This window comes from Protopterus annectens, chromosome 2.part0 (genome assembly GCF_019279795.1).
Source record: "Protopterus annectens isolate FY-2018-M chromosome 2.part0, PAN1.0, whole genome shotgun sequence".
In the NCBI taxonomy this organism is placed as follows: Eukaryota; Metazoa; Chordata; order Ceratodontiformes; family Protopteridae; genus Protopterus; species Protopterus annectens.
Genome location: NC_056728.1, coordinates 641,478,738 through 641,491,975, shown reverse-complemented (window position 1 = coordinate 641,491,975; position 13,238 = coordinate 641,478,738).

The window sequence follows — 13,238 nt, the reverse complement described above, 5'->3', positions numbered from 1 at the left end:
GTTTCTTTGAGACTTAAATAATTAGTGAACATTAGACATGTTACATTGTCTCAATATTCCAGTATCTACCAAACTGGTTGTGGAAAAATTGGTAAGGCGCATATCCGTGAGGTTGAGTCCTTCATTGGGGAGATGCAGGGGTGTGGTGCATCAGAGGTTAATATTGGGTTGACTAAGTGTGCTTTTGGGGATAGAGACTGGACTGGGGTATATAATAGCAAAATTCAAGGGGGGAGTGCTCCTCAATGTGCAGACTAGCTGGTTTTATGCTACTTTACATGTAAAGTAGCTTCTCTACAGCCACCAATTTGCTGATATAGTGTCAGAGGGAAACCTTGGTTTCTACCTGTCTGCTTCTATATAGGGAACTGCTGCACAATGAGCAGCAGGCAAGAAAATGTGCCAAATTTTACACTAGCACTTCAGGAAATTAGTTTCTAAGCCATCTGGTGAGTAAATCAACTACATTTACAGCCTTGTGTATTTCCAAACTCGGATAGACCAGGCCATCACCTACTATCACCGAATGGAATGTCCCAGTCCTGTTAATGTGAAAACACCAATAAAGATTGGTAGAGATTGTAATGTTAACACAAAACAACTACATGGACTTGGTGATTTCAAGTGTTGGGGACATTTAAAATGATTTAAAGTGGAAATCAACAAATAAAGCTGTAGCCTTCTAAAACAGTTAACTGAAATGCAAAACAAAATTTTATCTGCCAAGATGGACCAAGATTAGTTCAGGACTGAGTGTGGTGAGGGTGGTACTGAACATCTAGTTCTGTGACTCTGGCTACAGATCAGTGACCCCAGGAAGGTCAGAATTTCAGAAACGTTAGCCTAATGTCTCAGTGGGAGCAGGGGTGGAAAAAACAGGAGAAAAACAGTGGCAAATTAAAGGCACTGGAATGCAACTTTAAGTATAATATAAGACTCTAGCTGCAAAGCTGGAATATAAACAATTGCAAAAGCACCGAAACACCACTTATGGAGCAGAATTCACATTACTGTCATTACTGCAATCCCAACACAGACTATGCAAAAATGTATCAGTGATGCTGTCTGTGGAAAAATGTTGTAAGGAATGACTAAATGAGGTTCAAATCTAGCGGTAGTTTATAGTTCTGCTGCAATTGCAAATGAAACTACAAGAATAGAACACCTGACAGGGATCAAAATACAAAGTAGCATTTACAAGTTTTTCTGCATATGGACAAAAGAAGGTGTACAGTATAATGTAAAAAAAAAATCTCAGATCCTGTTATATGCAAGCTGTCTGTAACTGCAAGTGAAGCAACAAGACTAAGGCTCCAAACTAACTTAAACATAACTTTTATCTAAAGCATGGGGGTCAGAGAAGTACAAAAAAAGTATCACTACACAGGTCACCAAGTGCAACTTAAAGTATTTAAGCAACGTTTAAATAAAAGCATTTTTTCTTTTTTTCTGATGAAAAGATTGCTTCTTTCACTTCAGGACTTCCATACCTCTCAGAGTCATAAATAGAAGACACTGGGCAAGTATAGCTCTGTGATAAATACAACCGACTAGCTAGAGAAGAATCTAGTATTGAAGCTATAATCCTACTGGCCGCTGGAAGGAATTCAAACAAGAAAAGTGTTAGGTGGATGAGAAGGGATTTGAGCAGAGACTACAGGAGCTATATCTCATCTCATTGAACTACAATAAGACAAGGTAATCATGCTAATGGAACACAAGATCGGATCAGATGTGAAAGGATGATCTATTTCAGAATGGACAGAGAGGATTAATTTCAATCTCCCCAAAAACTAATTAATTCAGAGAGGGTGTTTACTCATGAAATGGATTTAGATTAGGTGGTGGATAGGTAGTATTGGAAATTCAAGAGAGATGTTGAGAAAGTTATGTCAAATGTTATACAAGTTCCTTCATGATGTAATACAGCATGTTTAACAATGTTACCAGCATTGCCTACCAGAACAAGATGCAGTCACCATCATGCATCGATTCTGTAATACTGCAGTTGTCTGACATTACCCTCATCTCCTGTCTTAGGCATGATTGCATACGTATTGTAGTTAAGGTGCTACCTACTCCCAATTGGGGTAACTATAGCAACAGGAAACTAACCATTCCATAAACTGACAGGTTGATATGCTTTGTAGATGTTCGTGTTCTTAACACAGCAGCACCACATTTTTTTCATTATTTTACAATCGCTTAACCAGGGAGGTGGGCTGGACTACTGATTCTTTTCAGCTATGACTGTGGTAAAAGTATACAGTACAGGTGAGATTGACAATAACACAGTTTAAATACATTAGTGATTATAGTAAGATAAGTTATATTATAATGTCCTTCTATTCTCATGTTGCAATATTCCAAATCCTTGGGTTTTCCTCTCTTGCAACCCGAACATCCTGCCAGTATACAAAAGCTTCTAGTCACTGCAGGGTACATGGGACATCTGACATTGGCTAAGGGAACATGGGCCATAAAAGTGACATCTGCATGTACCAAATTTCAGAACTTCTCTGCCACCAGTCAAACATCAGCTGATGTTCGTCTTACACTGCTGCAGTCATTACACTTGGGTTATCCTGCCGTCAGGCGGTTCCCCAGTCGGCCTGAGTTCCAAAGTCTTGGTCCGGCGTCGGTTGCTGTCGCGTCCTCCCTGACGTCAGTGCGACAGGGGTGTATAAGATGCAGCAGATGCCATTTTCTTCAGTCTTTCTTGCCGCGTGGTGCCCGAAGCAAAAGCAGTACGCAAGTGCCGGTTGGCCGACTCTTGAGATTTTCATTCCGAATCCAGAACCGAAGTCTTCTACAAAAGCTAAGTACCCCGTTGGGGAAACTTTTTTTCTTGCCTCAGACCGATGTCAGTAAAAGTTAATAACTGTATTTCTTGTGGTAAGCAAATACCTCATAAGGATTTCCATTCCTATTGTATCCCATGCCTAGACCCAGACCACGACATCACTGGTTGTCAAGCGCACTATTAAATGTCAGTTTGATTTTGCTCGACATTATTTTGGCAGAAAATTCAACTACACCATGCCATCGGAACTTCCGACGACTGGAATGCATAAAAAGCACAAAGACAAGGACAGGCATCCGAGGCCCAAAACTGGCGATGAGGCCTCTTCTAGGCCGGTCGCCGGTTCTCCGGTTTTCAGCGAGGCACCTTTGCAGCCCCTGACGACCGCTTCTGCAGAACCACAGGCCACCTCCTGGACTTTCGGACGCTACAGTTTTTCAGCCTACCGAAACTAACCTTTCAGAGGGAACCGAAGTAGCTGAGCAATCCACAGCTACAGAGGGTGTTTTCAGACCTACTCAGTTAAGCATTAAACCCTCTGCTAAGTCTAAGCCTCGCTTAAAAACAAAGAAACAAGTACAAGATTCTCCAGGACAGGCCTCCATGCCTAAGAAACAAATGCTCAAAATGGCCGAAGACCTTATCACCCTGATCAGGGGGTCCCATCCCCCTCATGATAAAAGGCCCAGACAGTATGCAGACTATGACTCATCCGACCAGGTGTCCATTTCTTCAGATTCATCCTCAGACCTAGGATATTCTTCACCCCCTTATGAGGATTCTGATGCTGAGGAATCAATTCCATCAGCCTCTCCACCTGAGGACTACTCCTTTGGGGAGCATTTCCATTGGGAAGGCCAGAATTACTCCGAATCCAAGAAAAGGCTCAGGGACTTCCTTTTATTACCTCAACACAGACCCCTTGCTATTCCACCAGTGTTAGATATTGTGGATGATGTGTATACTGAATCCAGCTTAAACCCAGACTCCTTACCTCCAGCCCCAGTTAAACCTGACAGATATTTGAGTCCCTGACTCACACAAATTTCTGTATAAAAGCCCTGTTGCTCACCCTGAAACTATTTCTCAGGGACCCAAAGGGATCAAGGCCTCATCAGCAAAAAACCCAGTTCCCCCTGACAGATTCCAGAGCATTAGACAGATGGGGAAAGAAAGTATATACGTCTGCAACTTTAGCAATGAGAGCCTTAAATTGCCAGTTTCACACGCTAAAATATCAGCAATGTTTGATGTCTCAGTTGAAACAAAAAATTCTTCCAGATTCAGATCCTCCTAATTTTAAAGAAATGCAGGATTTATTGCATGCAGCTGAACAAGTGGGAAAACATACTTTGCAATGTGGTTTTGATTCTTTAGAGGCCTCCTGTAGAGCAGCAGTTACAGGCTCTGTCATTAGAAGGCATGCTTGGTTAAAAGAACATACGATGTTCATCATGTTACACTGCTGCAGTCATTACACTTGAGTTATCCTGCCGTCAGGCAGTCCCGTAGTCGGCCCGAGTTCCAAAGTCTTGGTCCGGCGTCGGTTGCTTTCGCTTCATCCCTGATGTCAGTGTGCCATGGGTGTATAAGATGCATCCGACGCCATTTTCTCCAGTCTTTCTTGCCGCGCGGTGCCCGAAACAAAAGCAGTTCGCAAATGCCGGTCGGCCGACTCCTGAGATTTTCGAAGTCGAATTTCAGATCCGAAGTCTTCAATAAAGCTAAGTACCCCGTTGGGGAAACTTTTTTTCTTGTCTCAGACCGATGTCAGAAAAAGTTAATAATTGTATTTCTTGTGGGAAGCAAATACCTCATAAGGGCTTCCACTCTTACTGTATTCCATGCCTAGGCCCCGATCATGACGTCACTAGTTGTCGGTTTTGTGCTAGATTTAACAAACGCACTATAAAACGACGTTTTGATTTTGCTTTGCACTTCTTCGGAACAACCAACGACCCCAATTCATAAAAAACGCAAAGACAAGGATAAAGACAGGCATCCGAGGTCCAAAACCGACGACAAAGCCACTTCTAGGCCAGTCACCGGTTCTCAGTGAGGCACTTAAGCAGCCCCTGACACCCGCTACCTCAGAGCCGCAGGCCACCTCCGACTTCCACGTGGAGACAACTAGGCCTCTGGAAACTCAAGGTATTGGGCCTACAGAAATTAATCCCTCAGATGGGTCCGGAGCCGCTGAGCAGGCATCGGCTTCTGAGGGTATTTTCAGACCTTCACAACTTACCATTAAAGCAACAGCCAAGACAAAAACCCCATTAAAGACAAAGAAGCAAGTACAGCATTCTCCTGGACAGTCCTCCATGCCCAAGAAACAGATGCTCAAAATGGCCGAAGACCTCATTACTCTAATCAGGGGTTCCCATCCCTCTCCTGAGAAAAGGCCTAGGCAGGATACAGACTATGATTCCTCTGATCAGGTTTCCATTTCCTCTGATTCCTCTTCAGACCAGGGATACTCTCTACCCCCCTATGAGGACTCTGATGCTGAAGAATCTATCCCTTCAGCCTCTCTTCCTGAGGATTACTCTTTTGGGGAAACTTTACTTACCATGAGGGAGCATTTCCATTGGGAAAGTCAGGATTATTCAGAATCCAAGAAAAGGCTCAGGGACTTCCTTTTATTGCCTCAGCACAGGCCCCTTGCTATTCCGCCTGTGTTAGATATTGTGGATGATGTGTTCTCTGAATGTAGCTTACCTCCTGATTCTTTGCCCCCTGCACCAGCCAAGCCAGATAGGTATTAGAGTCCCTGACTGTCACAAGTTTCTTTATAAAAACCCTTCAGCTGACCCAGAAACCATTTCCCAGGGTCCCAAAGGGGTTAAGGTTCCATTGCCAAAAATCCAGTCCCCTCTGACAGAGATTCTAGGGTATTGGATAGATGGGGGAAGAAAGTTTACACTTCTGCAACTTTAGCAGTAAGGGCTTTAAATTGCCAGTTTCACATGCTTAAGTACCAACAATATTTAATGGCTCAGTTAAAACAGAAAGTGCTTACAAGCTCAGAAGCTCCAGTCTATACAGAAATGCAGGATTTATTGCATGCAGTTGAACAGGTGGGAAAACATACTCTGCAATGTGGTTTTGATTCTTTAGAGGCCTCTTGTAGAGCCGCAGTTACAGGTTCTGTGATTCGAAGAAATGCTTGGTTAAAAGAACAGAGTTTACCTGATCATGTTAAGGCAAAATTATTGGATGCTCGTTTACAGCATGATACCTTGTTTAGTGTTAAGGCAGGAGGTGTTAAAGAAAATGGAGGATAAAGCTAAATCTGTGCAAACAGTCAAAGATTTCTTACAGGTACAGCCACCTAGATTTAGCAGAAATTGGCCTACAAAGAATTGGTCCTTTCCAGTGTCAGGCCACAGAGCGGCAGATACAGATGCCCAAGAGGCAGACCTCAACCCCAAGGCTCTTACAGACAGCAACAGTGGGGTACCTCAACCCCAAAAGGAGGTGAGGACAAGTCTCAACCTTACAGGAAACAGTCCCAATGACTTCCCCCTTCGTATGCCAAACACTTCCCTTTTGGCACCCCCCCCCCCTTAGGGCAGAAACTAGCACTTTTTTCTCAAAATTGGCAAACAATCACCCAAGACAAATGGGTTCTGAATATTGTGTGTCAAGGTTACAGGTTCCACTTTCACACTTTACCAAGGCTAAAAGGAATGCCAAACCTGCCACAAAATCAATGGGCAGAGGCTCAAAAACAAATTTCAGCCCTCGTGGACATGAGAGCTATTCAAAAAGTACCACAGCAGGAACCAAGGACAAGGATTTTACTCAAGACTCTTCCTGGTCCCCAGAAAGGACAAAGCCTGGAGACCCATACTAGACCTTTCAACTCTAAATACTTACCTGGATGTTCCGAAATTCAAAATGTTTACACTACAGCAGCTTTTTCCCATGCTGGGCAAGAAGGCTTGGTTTGTTACTTTGGACCTCAAAGAGGCATACCTGCATGTCCCTATCAGACAAGATTGCAGAAGATACCTCAGATTCAAAGCTGGTACAATGCACTACCAATTCTCTGCACTGCCCTTTGGCTTATCTACTGTGCCCAGGGTCTTTACAAAGTGCCTGGCACCAGTAATGGCATTTTGCAGACAAAAAGGAATTTGGATATATCCATACCTGGACGACTGTCTCATTCAAGCAGAGAGAAAGGACATTCTTCTAAAGCATCTGGCGTTTGTAAAAAAATTGCTAATTTCTCTAGGGTACACAGTAAACAAAAAGAAGTCAAAACTAGTGCCCTCACAACAGATAATATTCCTGGGTGCCAACTTAAATACAACGGCCCAGATGGCTTATCTCACGCCAGACAAACAAGGACAACTGACTCAATATTTTCAATTGCTGGCAAAAAAGTCCCGTCTACCTGCAAGAAACATTCTGCAGGCCCTGGGATTCATGGCATCCTGCATACTACTAATTCCATATGCCAGACTACATATGAGGGAATTACAATGGTACCTAAAAAGTGTTTGGACTCAACACTCTCACAGTTTAGAAACAGTAATACCAATAATTCCCTGCCTACAATAGGAGTTTCGATGGTGGGCACAGGCATGTCACCTCAACAAGGGTCAGCCTTTCACTACCCACAGCCAGGCAGAGACTAACAACAGATCCTTTGGATTACGCCTGGGGAGCACACATGGCAGGAAAATGTATTCAGGGCAAGTGGACCACAGACCAAATGCATCTTCACGTCAATCAAAAAGAGATGTTGGCTGTTCAAAATGCCCTAACAGCTTTCAAGGACCTTCTGCATCCAGGACAATTATTATTAAAAACAGACAACACCACCGTAATGTGGTACATAAACAAGCAAGGGGCACCCATTCTTATCCCCTATGCAGGCAAACCATGACCTTGTGGAACACAGCTCTAACTTATCAAGTTCATCTGCAAGCACAATTCCTGCCAGGAAAGAAAAATACTCTGGTAGACGATCTAAGCAGAAATATCATGGACCCTCACAAATGGAAATTGAATCCACAAATCTTCAGCATGGTAACGCAAAAATGGGGGTGCCCAGACATAGATCTTTTTGCCTCCCCACTAAATTGCCAACTACAAAAATTCTGCACAAGGACTTACCACACACAAGCATTGAAAGTGGATGCTCTTTCGTTCAGCTGGAAAAGCCTAAAAGTTTATGCCTTCCCACCACTGCCTCTACTTTCAAAGGTACTCCTAAAAGCTAAACAAGAAAAACCATAGATTATCCTGATTGCTCCAGACTGGCCACGCCAGCACTGGTACCCAATCTTAAAGAACTTAAAGGCCCACCATGGATTTTGCCTCAAATTTCACACCTTCTGACTCAACAAAACAATCAGATCCTGCACGGTCGGCTCAAAACCCTAAACCTGGCTGCATGGCAGATTCATTAGTCAAACAGGCAACACCTCTTTCTAAAGCTGTTATGGATGTCATTTTGGAGGCCAGGAGGCTTAGCACCAAGAAATCTTACTCAGAAAAATGGAAGAGATTCTGTGCCTGGAACCAGGTTCAAAGCTTTGACCCTCTTGCGCCAAACATTCCTCAGATTTTACAATACTTAACTGAGATGCTGGAGAAAGGCCTATCCTTCTCATCAATTAAGATCCACGCCTCTGCCATTTCAGCTCATTACAACACGGATTCTCCTTTATTCTTTCATCCCTTGCTAAAGCAGTACCTCAGAGGGGCTAAAAACATAAGACTGCCCCGGAGAGCACCAACACCAACTTGGGATCTCAATTTTGTTTTGGAAAGACTGACCTTGCCACCTTTTGAGCCAGCCAATACAGCCGATCTAAAATTTTTATCATGGAAAACAGCTCTGCTCCTGGCAGTAACTTCAGCACGAAGAGTCTCAGAGCTACAGGCATTAATGGCAGTGGAACCTTTTATAATATTTCATCAGGGCAGGATTTCCTTAAGGACAAACCCTACCTTTATGCCAAAGGTGGTATCTAGTGTGGCTCTTAATGAAACCATCCATTTGCCAACTTTTTATCCAAACCCCCAGAATAAAGGGGAGAAACTTCTGCACTCTTTGGACATACACAGGCAGCTACGCTTCTACTTGGACAAAACAAAAACTTTCAGGAAAACTGAGCAACTGTTTGTAGCATATGCTGCAGGATCACAGGGCAAGGCTATCTCAAAGCAGACTATTTCCAAATGGATAGGTCACTGTATTTGTTACTGCTACACACAGCATGGAAAATCAGTCCCTAATAACATTAGGCCACATTCTACCAGAGCAACAGCCACTTCAACAGCCTTTTTCAGAGGAGTACCAACCAAGGAAATTTTTGAGGCAGCAACTTGGAGTTCGGTGCACACCTTTACCAAGCATTACCACTTGCCTCTTTACTCTAAATCCAGAGCAGGAGTTGCCACTGCAGTTCTGCAGGGCCTCATAGCCAATCCTAACTCTTTATAGACCAGCCACAAACCTTAGCTTTGGGATTCTACCCAAGTGTAATGACTGCAGCAGTGTAACACTATGAACATAGTACAGTTTTGTACCTACCATAAATGTAGATGTTAGAGTGTTCACACTGATGCAGTCCGGGTTACCCTCCCTCCATCCCCTCTGTCCTAGCTAGACTTATCTATACCTTCCTATCCTATACAACCTTTGTGGTGTATTTGCTTGTAACTGAAGGTATTGTTTTTTATTTTTATATATGTTTTATTAGCAAGGTAGGCACCTGACATCTGGGGCAAGAAAAACTGAAGAAAATGGCATCGGATGCATCTTATATACCCCTGGTGCACTGACGTCAGGGAAGAAGTGACAGCAACCGATGTCTGACTAAGACTTTGGAACTCGGGCCGACTGCGGGACCGCCTGACGGCAGGATAACCCAAGTGTAATGACTGCAGCAGTGTGAACACTCGAACATCTACATTTATGGTAGATACAAAACTGTACTTTACCAGATCATGTTAAAGCAAAATTATTGGATGCACCTTTGCAGCGGGATGTGTTATTTGGAGTTAAAGCAGAAGAGGTATTAAGATGGAGGATAAGGCAAAATCTATGCAAACGGTGAAGGATTTCTTACAGGTTCAGCCTCCACGATTTAGCAGAAATTGGCCAACTAAGAACTGGTCCTTTCCAGTTAGACCTCAAAGGGGCAGATACAGACGTCCAAGAGGTAGAGGTCAACCACAAGGCCCTTACAGGCCTCGACAATGGGGTGCACCAGGCCAGAAGGAAGGGGAAGACAGGGCCCAACCATATAAAAAGCAGCCTCAATGACTTCCCACTACAGCTGCCAAACAGCTCTCTCTTGGCAGCCCCCTTAGGAGGAAAACTGGCACTTTTCTATCACAGTTGGCATTGGATCACCAAAGACAAATAGGTTCTCAACATTGTATCTCAAGGTTACAGGTTCCACTTTCACACACTGCCAAGGTTAAAAGGAATGCCAGATCTGCCACCAAATCAATGGGCAGAGGCTCTTTATACACCTTCCTGACTTTATTAAGTTATATTCCTTGTATAATACAACACACATATTAGAGCGCATTTTAAATTTATTGTTTGAACATTTTACCAGTAATCTGTACTGTAGGCAATGAAACCAAACACATGAACCAATAATGACAAAACTGCCCAATTCAGAACTTTTCCATCATAAAAGTCTGCTTCCACACCCACACTATAAATAGAATGACAGTAGTGTAAGCCATAGGCATCTTGCACAGCGTCTCGCACTTATTTTCAATTTCATTTTTGGGGGACAAAGGTCAAAAACCAGGGACACATTTTAAACATTGCTTGTATAATTTTGTAAAGTTGCTAGAATAAAATGATGTGCTACCATCATGCATTTCACTGGCAGGTTTTGAACCCAGGACTCTATGCACTACATTCAGAACAACATACTACTATCCCAAATCAGCAGCTGCCTGAAAAATAGGAAGACTGAAATCATTTAGTGAATTAATTTCTCACTTCTCAGCATAGCTCTTAACCTCAACACAAAAAACATGGACAAACAACAAAGCCAATAATGGGGGAATACAAATTCACTTCTCACTCACCATATCTCTGAACTGTTAGCACAAAAATGTTCTTACTTCTCATCATAGCTCTCTGAACTCTTAGTACAAAAAAAATAAAAAATCTGGACAAAGCTCAGAACATAACTTTCAACTGTTAGAGAAAAAAGCTCTCAACTCACTCAGAAATGGTGGTGGCTAGGGATAGTAGTAGGCTCTTTTTACCCTGTACTAAAGGTACAGGGTTTGAGCCTGAATACCTCTAGCCACCAAGTGTATTTCCCAAAACTTGGTAAAAACCGATTAATTCGGAAGGGTTGGGAGGTCTGATACATATATATAGAGTTATATGGATATATGTTGATTTATCTGAAAAGCAGCATATTGAAGCACAACTGCTCAAAGTTATGCTATCAAAAAAAAAACAAAATGACAGTAAACTCCATGTGGGGGAGGGATGCACCCCCATCCCTTACTAATTATATATACAAAATGCGAGATCACTCTGCAGTGGGGAAAGGGCAAATTCCCTTACTCCCTCTGTACCACAATTTCTCACATAAACAAACCAGACATGTTCGAGCAACTGACACTTATCCGGCACCATAGCTATTGTAAAGCAATTCAGCTGTACGTGATATTCCCTTACTAGCCAACTTTTAAGGATGTATGCTGTCTTATGAGTTGTTTTATTACTGAAATAGGACAGAGGTTTATTTCCTGTGTAAAAAAGGTGTTACAAATATGTGCCATATTTTTTGTGTAATGACAAGTTTGCATGTATTTCCTGTCATATTACACGTCGGGAAGACATTACCCTTTTCTTTGCCGTTTAGTCCCATGATGATGATGTCTACTTTTTTTTAATAAAGCAAGTGTCTCATATCCCACATATCTGAAACAGACAATGGTTTCCTTTAAAAATGTATGTATTATCGCTGCAATCCTGGAAAATCTTTGAGAATAAATCCCGAAAAAAAAATCTATGATGTCAATTCTCCCCATGGTTATTCATAATTTTTTATGCCATGTTTTCCATTGTCAAATCACCAATCTGTAACTTAAAACAATAAATGTTTGGGAAAAATCTATGTTTTGAAAAGGAAAATGACAGTTATCAATTGGCATCTCTTATAGTATGAGATTCCTTTTTGGTATGTAATATGAATAGTTATGAACAATTAAAATAGGACTGCAGTTAATAAATCAGAATAATCAGTAAAACACTATATTAGAAAGTGAAAAGTAAATATGTAGTGACAGAAAAGCAGCAGGAACCTCATGCATGCATTTAGAAACAGGCTTACCCATTAAATACAAAAAACGCTGCAGAGAAGCATCCATATATTAAAACTTGCCAGAGACATTTTCCTGAAATTAGCTACACCTATGCATTTTTTCTCTGCAGCCACTTGAAGAATTATCTGGGATTTCCTCTCTGCAGATAACAGTGTAGTCATGCCAGCAGCAGTTTACTGCATGTTTTTCAGCTATTTATGTTTGCAATTGGCTTAATTTTTTTGCATTAGTTGTATTTTACTGAACTATAGAATGTTATGCCATATTTTACTTCTGTATACTGTTTCTGTGTGCTGACACAAAACACCTGTGCTTCATGCATTAAAATTACTACTAAATGAGGCTGCCTTGGCTTCAGTGTCCTTCCCTTCCTTTTTGCTGTTACTTTTGACAGACCAGCCAGCAAGTATGAATTCCTGACTTTTATATAGGTCTCCAGTTGTAAATTTGGAAAAAGGAACTGCAGATACATTCAGCATTAGTTCTTATTTTTAATCTAGAATGTGGCAGTTTCCCACGTTGAAAACCATGACTTCACTCCACAAAAACAGTGCTGCTTGTGCCTAGAGAGAGAATGACCTTTTAAGTGTTAAGACACCTGCAGTTGATGGTTTTAACTCAATGTGCTGGTAGCTTGATGAAGAAAATGTCAGTGCATTAAAATATTGCTAAAAGGGGCTGCATTGACTTCAGTGTCCTTCCCTTTTTCTGTTACTTTTGGCAAACCAGCCAGCAAGTATGGATTCCTGACTGACTGCAAATCTAACAGACATAGTCAGTGAATACAGATTAGATGAATGGATCACTGATTGATCAATGATTCTCACACACACACACACACTCTCTTCTGTCCTTACCTGCCTGAGTAGTTCGGCTTGACGGACGAATTACAAGCCCTTCTGTTCATTCGTGCCATTAATCCTTCCTCCTAGTGTTGCTGCCCGGCCGCCGCCGTAATTCCTGCCGTTTCAGGCGAACTGCTCAGCTTTCCTCCTAGTGTTGCTGACTTGCTGCCCGGCCGCCGCCATTAATCCCGGCTCAAATTCCCGCCATTTCAGCCAGCCGGAAATGATGATGTGAGCTCCTTGAGCTCAATTCTGAC